The following is a 15,317-nucleotide window of genomic DNA, read 5'->3' as shown; positions in this document are numbered from 1 at the left end:
GAAATATGGTCACCCTACATGGGAATCACCCATGGCTGTGGGAGCAGAATTTGAGGAGATGAGGCTTAGGCTAGGTCTATACTGCAGCAGCTGAGAAAGTGAGTCAACCACCCAGGGCAACTCTGCGCTGCACTGGAGTTCTTGGGGGAGGGACGCCGAAGGTGCAAAGAGAGGCAAAGGGAAGAGTCTGCCCTGGTGGTTACCATGGATTTTCCAACACCACAGCCAGTTATGGCCCAGCTGTCTCCTCCAGAGCCAGTTCTCGGGTCCCATTATTTAGGGGGTGATTAGTGGGCAGGCCCTGGATGTCACGACTTAAAAAAACCACCGACCTTCCAGAAGTCCAGAGACTAGTTGGACCCCTGGAAAAATCTCCGCTTCTGAGAGTTAAAACACTTAATATTTGGCTATTGGGTCAGTATTGTGCTGTGATTTATGATTTACATAAAGGATGGAAAAAGAAAAGGAGTACATGTGGATACAGACTAACACGGCTGCTACTCTGAAACCTATCATAAAGGATGGAGATGCTGCAATCTGCTGCCGTTCCACTGCTTAATGCTGGATAACTTTGTACAGATCCTGGCCTTTCTGGCAATAATTTGGAGCCCCTTAAAGGTGAGTTTTGGAGGAGGGTGGAATAAATGTCCCCTTTGACCCCCCCCCCCACCAGTAACAGTACGCTTGCTCTCCTCTTTTGTGCGCCAAGCCATGCGAGAGATTGTGGCACACTGGTAGTGTTGCCAAATACACATAGCCATAGGCTTTAAGGCCAGAAGAAACACTGTGATCATCTCATCTGATTTCCTGCTTAACATAGGCCAGGGAATTTCTCCCAGTGGTTCCTGCATTGAATCCATATGTGGAATTCTGTTAGCCTGCGCTTAGCCTTCCATGTGATTCTGTGCAGGAGCAAGGGCACAGGGTGCTATGAGAATGGAGCAATGGCAGTGAGGCCAAAATCATCTGAATATCAAGACCCAGGAAACTTAAGGAGTGAAGAACAAGGGATGATCGTGCCGCTCCGGTTCTTGGCCAACCTTCATCTGCGACAGACAGAGCTATCAGCCCTTTGCAGTAAGTAGGAGCTGCTGCGATAAGGCCAAGAGGTACAGCAGCACGAAGAAAGGTCTATGGATATATTCACCTGTAAATCCATAGGCTTAAAAAGTTCAGAAGAGGAGGAGATGGAACTAAGTAGCGTATTCTGCTTGAAGCAGGTCATGCGGCAGTTTTATTTGCCCTTGGTTTGTTATGTAGACAGGTTGTACTCGGACAGGTTTGTTATGATCCCTGGAGTTTCGGAATTGCCAGCCCAATGCCAGGGATGGTTATAAACATTTGTATTGGCTTGCTTGGCATCAGCATCAGTTACAATTGACTTTCTGGGAAAGTTGATTATTTAGATGTTGATGACTTTAAAATGAAGACCACTAGGAGATGGTGTTAGATAGTATAAATGGACCCAATACACTGGGAATTGTGAAAGACTTCTCATGAGAAAGTGATCAGAAAAAATATTGCCTGATGCTGGGAGGAAGGGGAGACACAGGAAGCATCAGAGTTACGTTATGTAGCAACCAAATGAAGAATGGATGCGATGACACACGAATGCAGGAGATCAGACCCAGACACAGCATGTAACCCTACCTTGGGCAGCTCTTGCACACCTCTGACAAATACCTGAAGGGGGTCTGTCTCTTTTTAATAGTAGTGTAACTTGCCATGCTAGTAAAGTCTCATTGAATTGGACAGAGCCTTGGTTTGTGTAACCCTTCTGCCAGATGGCGCTGGCAGCAGCTGGGGTGGGTTCAATATCTAGGGGTTCCTTTTCAACCATACAACACAGAATGGGCTTGAGCCCCCACCCAGTAACCTGGGAAAATTACACACCACTCCTGGGCGCCTCTGAGAGGCAATACTTCCCCACTGGTAAGCACAGAGTCTGAGTGTAGGAAAGAAACTTTTAATGAAAGGAGGGAAGTCACCCGACATTAATTAGGGAAAATGCTGCAAGCAGGATTCATAAACCTAAAACTATGAGCAGGACGCCCACCCCGGAGTGTGAGGGGCAGAGTCTTCTGCCTCATGTTCTTGAGTTCTATAACCAAAAGTTCCTTTACTGTGCCTCTCTCTGGTCCCTCACCACACCCCACACACAGCGGTTTTCCTTAGTCAGTGAGGACTCAGGGTTCAGAGGTGCATCTGTGTCACTGCATCTCCCACCCGAGGAAGAAGACACCTGGCTTGCTGTGCCATCTGAGCACTTGCTCTGGCTGACCACCCCGCTAGGTGGTGTTCCTCTCTGCTGGCCGCCCTGCCAGCCACTGCTCCTTGCAGCCTGGCTGCCATGCCAGCTGCTGTTTCTCGCTGTCTCCCACCAGCTGATTATTCACCACTTTTGCTGGTCGTGTCCGCTGGCCACCTGTCAGTCACCTTCTACTGCCACCTGCCTCTCTGCTGTGACCTCTATAGGTCAGTCTCTTAGTGATTTTTAGCTCTTTGCAGGCTGGACAGAAACACTGCCCCACTACAAGTGATTTCAGCTCTTCTTGAGTACTTAACATAACAAAAAGGCTCCTAATGAAGTCTGTTTAATTCTATCTTTGAACAATGGGGAGAAACAGGCTAAACCAGACCAGGGACCCTTAGGGGGAGTCCACATCTTCTGGCTGGGACACTGTCCTCACACCTCTTACTTTCACAGGGGTCTGGCATTTGAGCCCCTGGCTTAACGAGGTCCTTTCAGCTGAGGGTAACCCCCTCATTTGGGATAGATTAAGCACAATTCTGCTCCCCTTTACTCATACAATAAAGACAACAACATTGATAACAGATTTCACTGCCCCTGCATTCAGTACTAAAGTGATTTGTAACCCAACACCAGCCAAAGTTGATCACTTTAAGCAACACAGTGCTCTATTTCCTGGCTATCTAAGCAGAGTAGGTGTGTTCATGTAAATACAATTTGCTCCTGAAGTCTCTTTCCCCGCCCAGATAGCTATCAGGGGAGAGTTCATTCAGACCCTGCTTACATCTGCGTTTGCATGAGTTACAGTTACCATGTCTGCTCAAATCTTGGAATAATTCTGTTTGCTGCTGAAGAGCTAACGGCGCACAACCACCCCAAGAGATTTCTGGGACAGCACATAGTACAAGAACACAAGGGCAGCTATTTGCTACTGTAAGGATAAAGGACATGGTTGAGAGTCTCAGACAGCACCATGAAGTACCAACTGGTTAGCCTTTTATTGGTAGCTGCTGTGTAGACCCAGTGAGTTCAGCTTTGACTGCAGTCCCTAAAGGGGATAAGTTCAGAGTAACAGCCGTGTTAGTCTGTATTCGCAAAAAGAAAAGGAGTACTTGTCCTTGCCTACAGACAGCCCCCCAACCTGAAGCAAATACTCACCAACAACCACATACCACACAACAGAACCACTAACCCAGGAACCTATCCTTGCAACAAAGCCCGTTGCCAACTGTGCCCACATATCTATTCAGGGGACACCATCACAGGGCCTAATAACATCAGCCACACTATCAGAGGCTCGTTCACCTGCACATCCACCAATGTGATATATGCCATCATGTGCCAGCAATGCCCCTCTGCCATGTACATTGGTCAAACTGGACAGTCTCTATGTAAAAGAATAAATGGACACAAATCAGATGTCAAGAATTATAACATTCATAAACCAGTCGAAGAACACTTCAATCTCTCTGGTCACGTGATTACAGACATGAAAGTTGCGATATTACAACAGAAAAACTTCAAATCCAGACTCCAGCGAGACTGTTGAATTGGAATTCATTTGCAAATTGGATACAATTAACTTAGGCTTGAATAGAGACTGGGAGTGGCTAAGTCATTATGCAAGGTAACCTATTTCCCCTTGTTTTTTCCTACCCCCCGCCCCCCCCCAGACGTTCTTGTCACTTTAGATAAGCTATTACCAACAGGAGAGTGGGTTTGGGGGGCGGGGGGTGAGAAAACCTGGATTTGTGCTGGAAATGGCCCAACTTGATTATCATACACATTGTAAGGAGAGTGATCACTTTAGATAAGCTATTACCAGCAGGAGAGTGGGGTGGGGGGAGAGAAAACCTTTTGTAGTGGTAAACACCCATTTTTTCATGGTTTGTGTGTATAAAAAGATCTTCTGTACTTTCCACAGTATGCATCCGATGAAGTGAGCTGTAGCTCACGAAAGCTTATGCTCAAATAAATTGGTTAGTCTCTAAGGTGCCACAAGTACTCCTTTTCTTTTTAAAGGGGATAAGACACCAGAAGCTCAGCCTGTACTTCCCCTAACAATAGTCATGTTGTTGGACTGGTGTATTAGGCCTGAATCTCAGGGGCAGACGTGCAGCACATCCAGGCTCCCGTGACTCCCTTTGTCTGGCACTTGTCCGCACCTTTGTAAATGCTGCAGCTGGCCATGAGCTGTCTGCAGTTCAGATTCTCGGCAGCAGTAACTGGTACGGCAGGACGTCTGTGAGATCTGGAACAAAAAAACCCTTCAGTTGATTTCCCTTCCCTTCTCTCCCAGGGACACAAAGAGAACGAGGAGCAGGATGTTTTGCTGGTGTTTAATTTCCCTCTACGTCCGACCCAGGTCATCTCTGAGAAATGTGGGATAAGAAAGCAGGCAGGTCATGGAGCATCCACTGCCCAGGTCAACAGGACCAAAAGCCAGGATCTTCCTTAAGAGCAGCGACTCTTCCCTTTCATGTTGTTTGCTTGGCCTTGGACTTTTCTTGGATTTCTAAGGACAGAGGGGACCATTAGATCATCTAGTCTGACTTCTTGTATCCCTGAGCCCATTACATTTTACCCCGTTACCCCTGTATTGGGCCCGATAGCTGGTGTTTGACTAACGCACATCATGGTCGGGTTTATCCTCAACACAAGCATTCCAAGAGACTCTACGTCACAATAATGAATAAGGGTGCCAGCTGGAGACCCCAATTCTAGTTCCCTTTCTGTGCCTGGGTCTCCACTCCCACTCTTTGTATCTAGCACACAGAATCATAGCAATGTAGGGCTGGAAGGGACCTCGAGAGGTCAGCTAGTTCAGCCCTCCCACACTGAGGCTAGATCATCTGTGACAGGTGTCCGTCTAATAGTGATGGTGTAGGTAACGTCTATACTGAAACAATACAACAGCTGTTCCACTGTGGCATTTTAAGTGTAGACAAGCCCTTCGTGACCTGCCCCAGGGAAGACTGGTGGAACAGAGAATTGAACCTGGGTTTCTTAAGTCCCAAACTAGCACCCTCACCAGTTGGCTCCCCTCTCTCTCTGCAATCAGTGGCAGATTACCGTACAGGCCCATGGGGCTGTGCCCAGGGGCCCCGGCCAATTGGGCCCCCCCGTAGGTCGGAACTCCAGCCCTGCACACTCGCTCCTCCTCTCCCTCCCCCTGGGGTCCCGCCACCCACTTCAGGCCCTGGCCAGGCCGGAGGGGAGCTGTGGTAGGCTGAGCACTGAGCATATTCCTCCCACGTGAAGCTGCCCTCCAAGCCCCTCTCCTTCCCCCTCCCTCCTGGGTGGAGCTGCCCCCCTCCAGCCCCTCTCTTTCCCTCTGCCTCACGGAGCTGGGTCCCCCCCAGCCCCTCTGCTTCCCTCTCTCTCCCATGCAGAACTGCCCCTCTCCTTCCCCCCGTTTTACACATGGGTATAGTGAAACACACAGCGGTTAAGTGAATTGCCTACAGCCAAGCACAAAGTGAATCAAGTATCACTGCTAGTTAGAGAACTCAAGAGTCCTGACTCCCAGTCTCCAACACTTGCCAATAGACAACACTGTTTTAATAGAAAACCTCATGTCTCAGCTATTACAATATTTGGCCCTTAGGCAGAGTTCTCTGGCATAACGCTGTGTTATGTGCACAGACAGCTGCAGCTGTCTACACTCAGTCACCTGAAACTACAGGCTCCAAAACTACTGTCACAAGGATCAGCAGGGTTATTAATTCAAAACCAAACAATTTATCGACAAGACGAAACTTTAAGATAGCCACATTTTTAGTGCATTGAACCATTTATTTTCACTGATATTTATTTCTGTGCCTTCTGGGCAGCTGTGGGGAGCCCTGGACACTCCACCTGTCCTGGGCGAGGAGCCAGGGTGCCCGAGACCAGCCCCTCGCCCATGTCCCTGCCCTCCAGGGCAAGTCGTCCAGGACAGGTGGAGGGTTCAGGGCTCCCCACAGCAGCCCCGGCTCCCCAGGCAGCTCTTACCACAGGCCGACTTCCGGCCAGGCCAGGAGGCAGGGCCATGGGGGGAAAGAGAGGAGCAGGGGGTGGGGCCATGTGGGGGGTGTGGGGGTCTCCCCAATGTCCTTTGTGCCCAGGGCCCCAATAAATCTTAACCCGTCTCTGTCTACAAGCTGCCGTCAGGTGCTAATCTAAAGTTTCTGTTCAGTCCTGATGCAGGCAAAACTCCCACTGAATTCATGGAGTTTACATCAGTGTAAACAAGAGCAGGATGGGACCTTGACTTCAGTGGAGTTTTCGTAACAGGCTGAGTAAAGCTCTCAGAATCTGGTCTGTACATTTGTGTTTTCCGGCCTCGGCTGTGTCTGTTTTGGGGACACATTTCAAATCAACAGGAGTTTTCCCCTCAGTTCAGGATTGAGCTCTTCATGTGGATTTAGTGTTATTTATTTTTGGCAGTGGTGGAAAACCTAGTAATCTTGATTAGCAGGCAGTGCTGCACCAAATTGATCCTGGCCCCCCATGGCGACTACCCCTAGCTGCCAGGCCCTTCATCGGATAATTAAAGTTCATTTGCAATTTCTTTCACAGCCTGGCATGTGCTGTGTCCACCAGCTGTGCAGCGATTCTAATCAGGACACCTTTTTTATACGATTTGTTTAGTTAGGAAGTCTTTATGGGGTTACAAATCCTTGCAATATATATATCAGGAACAAAAGAATCATTACAACAATGAGGTTTTGTTTAAAGACATTATACAATAATATAGTCATCATCTCTCTGTTTAACATGGTGTTACCCTATTACAGTATAAGCATCATTACAACACCCATGACATGTTGTTCTTGGTGATTTTGTTAAACTGAGTGAACTCTTTAATTACACATATTTAATAGGCCAGGCATGTGTATCAAACGCTAGTATTCACAAAAATTGGACAGGTGTGCTGGTTGGTTTGTTTGCAGGTGAATATTCTCTGTCTGAGTGTTGAATAAATGAGATACAAGGTAGGCAAGATAATTATTGGACCAACAGCTGTTGGTTGAAGGTACAAGCTTTCAAGCTACTGAGAGCTCTTCTTCAGATCTGGGGAAGAAAGCAGAGTGTCTGAGTGCGTGTCTACACTTAAAACACAACAGTGGCATAGCTGCGCAGCTGAAATGCTTCAGTGTCGACATTACCTGCACCGAGGGGAGGGAGTCTCTCATCCGTGTACGTATTCCACCTCTCCAAGAGGCGGTAGCTAGGTTGATGGGAGAATTCTTCCATCGACCTAGTGCTGTCTATACCAGGGGTTAGGCCAGTTTAACTGCATTGCTCAGAGGTGTTGATTTTTTCACACCCCTGAGCGCTGTAACTATATTGACCAAATGTCCTAGTGTAGACCAGGCCTTAGATCAGATTAACTATGCCACTCAGGGGTATGGATTTTTCACACTCCTGAGCAACGTAGTGATGCCGACCTAATTTCCTAGTGTACACGAGTCTTGAGATAAATACAGGTTGGAACAGATTGTTAAGCAGAAGCGGTAACGTGAGAGGTGGTCACTTGAAATGAAATGGGTCATTGGGGGTTAGATTGTTATGCATAAAGGGTCTGAAGTGGATAGTTAAAGGTAGCAGGCTTTGGGGCATGTTACAAATTGTTGTAATGAGCCATAAAACCAGTGTCTCTGTTATGTCCATGGCAGAGTTATACATTTAAGTTCCCAGGCTTGCCTTCTCTGAAGGTGTTGTGCAGGTTTCCCCTGAGGACAAGTATGGAAAGATCAGATATGGAGTGATCACTTTGTGAAAAGTGTTTGCCCATGAACGATCTGGTGTTTTTGTCGTTTATCATTTTTCTGCAAACAACATATTGAATAAATGGTAACCAAATAGCTAAGTATGTATTGGTCCTCTGTCTATTTTGCTGGGTACCTTTTTGGTGGCAGGCCACATCTTTAAGGCTGGTTAATGGCAAAATAATCCAACAGCGCTGTTCACAGTGGCTAAATTCCATGACTGCGTTGTTTCATTGTGTAGAAGGGGATCATTTTAAAGCTATCCAGAGTGTGCACTGGGGACATTTCCCTTTGGCCAGGGGTATGATCTAACATATTTTATCGATTTGATATCGGATTGCTAATTATGTTGTGACATGGTAGGCTGCCCTGCAGAGGCCAGCAAGCAATTATACTTCCAGTGATCTGACCCAGTGCGTATGCACTGATTTATTTAAACACTCGGTAGACGTGACCTTCGCTTGTGTTGGGTTTATCCAGTGCTGGGGATCCGGGGGACAGCTTGGCTTATGCTAGTGGTGTCTGTAAATGAAAAGTGACATGAGCTACAATTCATTCACATGGCAGCCACATCTTGAATGTTCGTCTGGAAGGAGCATGTCCATGGTTGGAAAGGGGTTGCACCTTGCAGATGGCAGGACTATCCACCCCATGGCCCTGGACCAGCTCTGATGTTACCTCCTCCCCATCATCTCCCCTTCCGAGGCAGCATGGCTCTAGTGTACTGTTGGCAGCTGCCCTGCTCTTACAGGAGGTCCCATGGGGGGGGGGGGTGAGCTGGAGGAGAAAATGATGTAAAGGTAATGCAACCTTGTGGCACAGTGTATGTCACCTCTGGCTCTGTCTTTGTGCATTCTTCCTCCCATACAGCTCCCTAGGATTAGAAGCGGGTCCAGGAAGAAGCAGATGCAAGGTGACAATCCCACCCCTTTATTGTAGAAAGGCCTCTGTCATAAATAAAAAGGGAAGGGTAACCACCTTTCTGTATACAGTGCTATAAAATCCCTCCTGGCCAGAGGCAAAACCCTTTCACCTGTAAAGGGTTAAGAAGCTAAGATAACCTCGCTGGCACCTGACCAAAATGATCAATGAGGAGACAAGATACTTTCAAATCTGGAGGGGGGGGAAAGAGGGGGGGAAAAAGAGCGTTTGTCTGTCTGTGTGATGCTTTTGCCGGGAACAGATCTGGAATGCAGCCTTACAACTGTTAGTTAGTAAGTAATCTAGCTAGAAATGTGTTAGATTTCCTTTTGTTTAATGGCTGGTAAAATAAGCTGTGCTGGATGGAATGTATATTCCTGTTTTTGTGTATTTTTGTAACTTAAGGTTTTGCCTAGAGAGATTCTCTATGTTTTGAATCTGATTACCCTGTAAGGTATTTACCATCTTGATTTTACAGAGGTGATTCTTTTACCTTTTCTTTAATTAAAATTCTTCTTTTAAGAACCTGATTGCTTTTTCATTGTTCTTAAGATCCAAGGGTTTGGGTCTGTGTTCACCTGTACAAATTGGTGAGGATTCTTATCAAGCCTTCCCCAGGAAAGGGGGTGTAGGGCTTGGGGGGATATTTTGGGGGAAGACGTCTCCAAGTGGGCTCTTTCCCTGGTCTTTGTGTAAGACGCTTGGTGGTGGCAGCATACGGTTCAAGGACAAGGCAAAGTTTGTACCTTGGGGAAGTTTTTAACCTAAGCTGATAATAATAAGCTTAGGGGGTCTTCATGCAGGTCCCCACATCTGTACCCTAAAGTTCAGAGTGGGGAAGGAACCTTGACAGCCTCCCTCAGAAAGCACTCTTCAGAAACCCCCTCTGCATCCTTGACTTCAAGGGAGACAACCCCGGCCACTTGAAGACTTGGACTTTGTGAGTTTTGCACTGGAAAATAGTTCATGGATGTTTATTGGTATCAACCATATTGGCAAACCACCATTCACAAAGAATGGATGGAAAACACTGGGTATAAGCAATTGTGGGGTCAAGGCGCCATCTGGAGGATGGTGTTGATTGCACTCTCAGCAAATTTGCGGATGATACTAAACTGGGAGGAGTGGTAGATATGCTGGAGGGGAGGGATAGGATACAGAAGGACCTAGACAAATTGGAGGATTGGGCCAAAAGAAATCTGATGAGGTTCAATAAGGATAAGTGCAGGGTCCTCCACTTAGGATGGAAGAATCCAATGCACCGCTACAGACTAGGGACCGAATGGCTAGGCAGCAGTTCTGCGGAAAAGGACCTAGGGGTGACAGTGGACGAGAAGCTGGATATGAGTCAGCAGTGTGCCCTTGTTGCCAAGAAGGCCAATGGCATTTTGGGATGTATAAGTAGGGGCATAGCGAGCAGATCGAGGGACGTGATCGTTCCCCTCTATTCGACATTGGTGAGGCCTCATCTGGAGTACTGTGTCCAGTTTTGGGCCCCACACTACAAGAAGGATGTGGATAAATTGGAGAGAGTCCAGCGAAGGGCAACAAAAATGATTAGGGGTCTAGAACACATGACTTATGAGGAGAGGCTGAGGGAGCTGGGATTGTTTAGCCTGCAGAAGAGAAGAATGAGGGGGGATTTGATAGCTGCTTTCAACTACCTGAAAGGGGGTTCCAAAGAGGATGGCTCTAGACTGTTCTCAATGGTAGCAGATGACAGAACGAGGAGTAATGGTCTCAAGTTGCAGTGGGGGAGGTTTAGATTGGATATTCGGAAAAACTTTTTCACTAAGAGGGTGGTGAAACACTGGAATGCGTTACCTAGGGAGGTGGTAGAATCTCCTTCCTTAGAGGTTTTTAAGGTCAGGCTTGACAAAGCCCTGGCTGGGATGATTTAACTGGGAATTGGTCCTGCTTCGAGCAGGGGGTTGGACTAGATGACCTTCAGGGGTCCCTTCCAACCCTGATATTCTATGATTCTATGATTCTATGGTCAGAACCTGCCATTCATGTTAGCGAAGAGATCCCTGCACCTATGGAGAAGAGTGGAAATAGATTACAACACCAAGCAGGGATTTGGATCAGTGCCTGACGCACCCACCCTGGCAATAGGTGTTGGCTCTGGTGATTGAGCCTTGCTGACTTGCTGTTGAAAATAACTCACTCACTCCAGCCTTGCTGTGAGGGAGGTGGGAGTGACTCCCCAGAGAGAAGATGGTGGGTTTGGGCTGAACAGTCTGGAGAAAGAAACCCTAGGAGCAGCCAAGCCCGATGGGATGGCTCAAACTGGAATTTGTGCTGGATTGTTGCTAGTTTCTTTATTAACATTCAAATGTCAGCCAGCGCTGCTATATACAGAAAACCCCCTTTGCAGTTTTTTGTCCTTACGTGTGCATTATACGTGTATTTGTTATAAGCCAAGGCTATCGTCACTTTGAATGGAGGTGGCTAGTTCTTTCTTGGGCATTTGTTTTTTCAACAAAAAATCAAAACTTTCTGTGGAGAACAGACACTTTTCTCAAAAAACGCCCAAGTTGGTTAGTCAAATTGTTTAGTAGAAAAACCAGCAGGTTTATCAAAATATGACCAGCCCTGGAGGGTATTTTGATGTGCGCCTGTCTGATGCCTTGGCACTAGAACTAGCCCTTGTTAATGCTGCTCTGATCAAGACAGAAGTGGACACTTAAAATATTATCACCGCTTTCTGACCCGAACAGCTAGCCAAAGTCTGTGGTCCCAACAGCATTCCAGTTTGGAATAGAAATTGACAATGGAGCCTGGTATTTTCTTTGATGCAATCTTGTCGACTTACAAGGAATGTACAAAGTCCTGCTTCTCTGAATGCTGCAGAAATCAAAACAGAGGTGAACGTCTTTGCTTACAGCCTCTTTAGCCAGCACCTGACCCCAAAGTCCTTTCTCTAGCTTCTGCAGGCTCATGCACTGGGCTTGTTCAGGCTGTCCCCACATCTCTCCCAGTCTGCCTTCCTTCAGCTTGTTCAGTATCTCTGATACTGACCTGATCCATAACAATGTTTAGCCTAACCCACTGCAATGGGGTTTATTAATAGGACAGAGTCTTTCAAGCCACTGATTGAAAATCCATCCCAAGAGAGTGATGATCCAAGGCTGTTAACATTTCGTTGCTGTTCAGGGGTTTATATGCACTCAGCTTAGTTACCATTGCCGAGTCTTCATTAAGCAGTGTTCCCACATCTCTGAAAACAATCACCAGCCAGCTGGCACTTGCTGGAGTCTCAGCTGGGAGGCCATGGACTGATCGGGCAATAGAGCAAGCTACCTTCTTACTCATAGAGGCTGTGCTTTCAGGTCAGGCCTGAGGCACGCGATTGGAAGCATACAGGGGAAGCTTGCATTGTGTCCTGGGGAGAAATGGAGGATTTCCTTTGCTCTAGAATGGGAGTGTGAAATGCTTCGTGCAGTGGCTGATCTGCTAATTCTAATGACGCAGGACCCTGTTTGCATTGAAACAAAGGAAATCAAAAGGGCAAACTGAGCTATGCAGCTTCACTGAGTCCCACAGATGTGAAAAGAGGCAGGTGAACAGTGTTGAGGATAGCCAGCCTACGCCTGAATTAAAGAGCATGGCAAGCGCTCCTTGTCTCCTTGGAAGCTGGGTACACTTGGGACACATCTTCATGTGGAACTGTCGTTTCTCTAAATTTTTCTTTCCGTTCCCCTGGAAGAGAAACATCAGCCCCAGAGCTGCTGCCATGGCCATTTAGAGCCCACTCACTTTGGTTCTCCTAGGGCTGCTGCTGCTCCTGTGGCTTGAGGATTAATCTGTCTTTACACTGCAGAGCCACAGGTATGAAGCCAATCGTCTGCTTAAGTGACCAAAGTGCTGATGAGACCTGAACGCTATCAGCTGCTGGCCAGAATTTGGGCACTGGAAGGCTGGGCCAGGACTTTCTGTGTGGGACAGGACCTGGCGCAGCGGGAGCTTTGAAGTGTGACATGGGAGAATTGAAACAGCTCTTCAGGAAGTCATGGAGCTAGTGCTGATCTGGCTGGGTTAAGGGAAACAAAGTGTTAAATGTTTCGGCACACGTTCAGCCTAGTCATGTTTGTTTTAGGCAGAATTTGGAGAAAAGGGGTGAAAAGGGCAAAAAGTTACTGCAGGGCTCCAAGAAAAAAATACATGAGGCAAAAATACCAAGATCGCTAAGTACAAATAAACAGGCTGGACTTGGCCAGAATAGATCACAAGACCAATGCTGTTCCCTCTGACTTGGATACAGTCAAACAGATTTCCACCCTTGTACTAGACGTGCTGAGATCTGTGGTTTTAAGGGTCTTGTGTTATTGACACTGCCTTAGAACATGGACAGTTATTGCTGTGGCATGAGTCCGGCTGCTTGTTGAGTAGGACATTATCCGAAGAGCACCCAGCTCCGGTGCTCCATAATCTGTTCTGAGCACCACCAAATGGGATGCCAGGTGTTGGCTTTAACCGATGAAGCCCTAAATGGTTTGGGACTTGGTTTACCTTGGGGGCCGCCGATGGAGCCATTCCCCCCTCCCCCCGCACCTTCAGGTGGGTGTTCAGCCCACATGGGTCTCTACCCGCTTCTCTGGGCTGGCCAGCGGGCACCCGAAGCTGTCCTCGGCCATGAAGATCTTGGTGTCTCCTGTCTCCTTCTCCAGCCCCATGGTGGCTCCGCTCATGCGCTGCCTCTGGGGTGCCCGGGGCTCTGCGGGCTCTGCTGCTGCCCTGAAGAAGTGGGCAGAGACCCACCTGGGCTGAACACCCACATGAGTGCCCAGCTGCCTCCACGGGCTAATCTCTGCTCGCCTCCCCTGGCCGCTGGGTCCTTGCGAAGCAGGCGGCTGCAGCCCCTGTGGCTGAGCTTGGGCACCTCCTTGTCTCCCCAGGACCCCGGGAGGTTCTGTGCTTCTAACAATATGTTTTAACATAAGTGGTGCAGGGTGGCAGCAGAGCCCTGCATAAAACGTGGGGGTGCTGCAGCACCTCCTGCACCCAGGGCCGCTGTTGGGGGTGCAGGAAGCAAAAGGGGCAGCTGCCCCAGGGCCTGGCGATTTAAAATGGCCCGGGGCTCCTGGCCCCTGCCATTGCGACCTGGCCCCTGCCATTGCGGCGGCGGCAGCAGTGGCTGGAGCCTTGGGCCCTTTAAATCACTGCCAGAGCCCCGGGGGTGCAGCCCGGCCAGCACTGAAGCCCTGGCTGGGGGAGGCTAGCCTCCAGCCCTGCTTCTTCTGGCCGAGGCCCCACCCCTTCCAGGGGCCCAGAGCCAGCCCCCACACCTTGCCCAGGGGCCGGCAATTCTGTTGGAACCCTGCCAGCACCCCTAGTTCCCTTGCCTATGGTCCCAGCTGCCACCCCATGGCCTGTGTCCAGGTCTGGACCTGCACCTGGGGTGGACAAGGATCTGACTTTATTTTTCTTGGCTGGGTCCTGGGGGGAGCGGGAGGGCACGAAAATGAAGCTGCACACAGGGCCCCACTAACTCTAAAATCACCACTGAGTCCCAGTGATTGGAGTAAAATATTCCTAGATTATAAAACCAGCAGGGGCCATTCTGACCATCTGATGTAAGCACCTGCATAACACAGTGTGACAGTCCCCAGGGTACAATCTGGACTGTTGAACAGCTGTGTCCTCTCAGCCCTTCAACCTGGGGTGCCTTTCACACTGCTTCACGGTGAGAATAACCACTCTTGGTCTGTTTGCACACCGCCTGTAGCATGCAAAATCACTCCTACCTGAATTATATAACTGCTTCTAGCCACCCGCTCCTGAATTATACTGCAGAGTGACACCAGCAAATTCCCAGTCCCAGACATATCCCCAGAAGAGTGCATCTTGTACTGCCTAGCTCTTTCCTTCTGTTTTCCTGCACTAAAAGCTCATAGAAAGTCCATTGTTTCATTAATAGAAAATTATATGCACAAACCCTGTTATCTCAAATGGAAGTTCCAGACACTTCAGTCCAAACACACACTAGTTTAGATAAAACAAGTTTATTAACTACAGAGAGATAGATTTTAAGTGACTACAAGTAATGAGGCATAAAAGTCAGAATTGGTTACAAAGAAGTAAAAGGTAAAACACAAACTAATACCTAACTTATCAAGCTAAGTGGACTTAAAGCAAAAAGGTTTTTCTCACCACAGGTCTGGCTCACCACTGGTCTCACCACTGGTCTCACAGCAGTCTGGCTGGATATTTCAGGCAAGACCTCTCCCCCAATTTGACGATGCTCCTTTTATCTTTCATATAAATGCCATGAGTAGAGATGAGATGAAGGGAAAGAGGTGATTTGTATCCTCTGTTCCTCATTTTTATATCTTTCTCTCCTCTCTGAGAATCATCTCCAGGCTGGGGGTCAGGTGACAGCAAGTCTGTCT

At 48.1% G+C, this 15,317-nt stretch overlaps 1 protein-coding gene across 2 annotated transcripts in view; it reads left to right on the top strand.

Moving 5' to 3' along the window:
- The window catches only part of GJC2 (gap junction protein gamma 2), a 112,338-nt gene that overhangs the window by 13,273 nt on the left and 83,748 nt on the right, over positions 1 to 15,317 (top strand). The window lies entirely within an intron of this gene.

The sequence above is a fragment of the Lepidochelys kempii genome, chromosome 2 (assembly GCF_965140265.1).
Source record: "Lepidochelys kempii isolate rLepKem1 chromosome 2, rLepKem1.hap2, whole genome shotgun sequence".
Classification (NCBI taxonomy): domain Eukaryota; kingdom Metazoa; phylum Chordata; order Testudines; family Cheloniidae; genus Lepidochelys; species Lepidochelys kempii.
Note: the sequence above shows the minus strand (reverse complement) of the source record. Positions and strands in the feature narration are given on the sequence as shown.